The 942-nt window shown below is 60.9% G+C and overlaps 1 non-coding gene across 1 annotated transcript; it reads left to right on the top strand.

Annotated features, from left to right (window-relative positions):
• Positions 1 to 396: 396 nt before the first annotated feature.
• TRNAS-CGA (transfer RNA serine (anticodon CGA)) lies at positions 397 to 478 on the top strand. The gene has a single exon. It is a non-coding gene; the product is annotated as a tRNA-Ser (tRNA).
• The last annotated feature ends 464 nt before the right edge of the window (positions 479 to 942 follow it).

The following is a 942-nucleotide window of genomic DNA, read 5'->3' as shown; positions in this document are numbered from 1 at the left end:
GTGGTGTGGTCAGGGTGAAAGCTGGAGGCATGTAGGTAGGAACAGCGGTCAGTAGGTTTCCGGTATAGGGTGGTGTTTATGTGACCATCGTTTATTAGCACAGTAGTGTCCAGGAAGTGGATCTTAATCGCGTCTCTGCTAAGGCTGCATCTACACTCCCCCTTGTGTTGGTAGAACGTATGTGGCTCGGGGTGTGAATAAGCCACCCCCCGAGTGACACAAGTTACACAGACCTAAGCGCCGGTGTGGACAGTGCTATGGTGCTGGGAGAGCTTCTCTTGCCAACATGGCTACGGCTGCTCGTTCAGGGTGGAGAGCTCCCTCCCGTCGCTCCCGTCCCTCCCATGCTTCCAGCCGCTCCAGTAGAGACTGCCACTGGGGGCCACGTCACTCACAGCTGTGAGGGCCGAGCGGTTAAGGCGTTGGACTCGAAATCCAATCGGGTTTCCCTGCGCGGGTTCAAATCCTGCTCACAGCGAGGCCTGTGTTTTAGCCACATTTGCTCACCAGGGCAATACATCTCCACCGACCCTGGGACGCTCTCCATACACTCCCCACCCCAGGTAAACCCTGTTCTGCTCCTTTCATGGGGATGCCTGGGATGGTGCCTCACGCTGTGTCCCTGCGGTCTCAGGCCTCTGCCCCTCACCCAGCGCCCCCCGGCTCAGCCCCACCCCTGGGTGCTGCTCCTCTCCAGAGCATGGAAGGAGCTGAGCACGGGCAACCCGTAGAAGAGGCCACAGGAGCCTGAGCCTCCCCCAAAAGGCCGTCCATGCGGGCGGAAACGCTGGGAATGTGGGGCGGGTCTCCCCTCCGGAGGCCCGTGGGCCCGTGGTCATCTTTCGAGCGCTGGAAGTGAAGCTCCAGAGAAGTGGGGGCCCCGCCTGCACCCCGCTCCCCTCTGCCTCTTAGCCCGATGCCCTGCTCTTGCTCTGCCTCTTC

The sequence above is a fragment of the Lepidochelys kempii genome, chromosome 11, assembly GCF_965140285.1.
Source record: "Lepidochelys kempii isolate rLepKem1 chromosome 11, rLepKem1.hap1, whole genome shotgun sequence".
NCBI classification, from domain to species: Eukaryota; Metazoa; Chordata; order Testudines; family Cheloniidae; genus Lepidochelys; species Lepidochelys kempii.
This window is presented reverse-complemented; position numbering and strand designations above follow the sequence as displayed.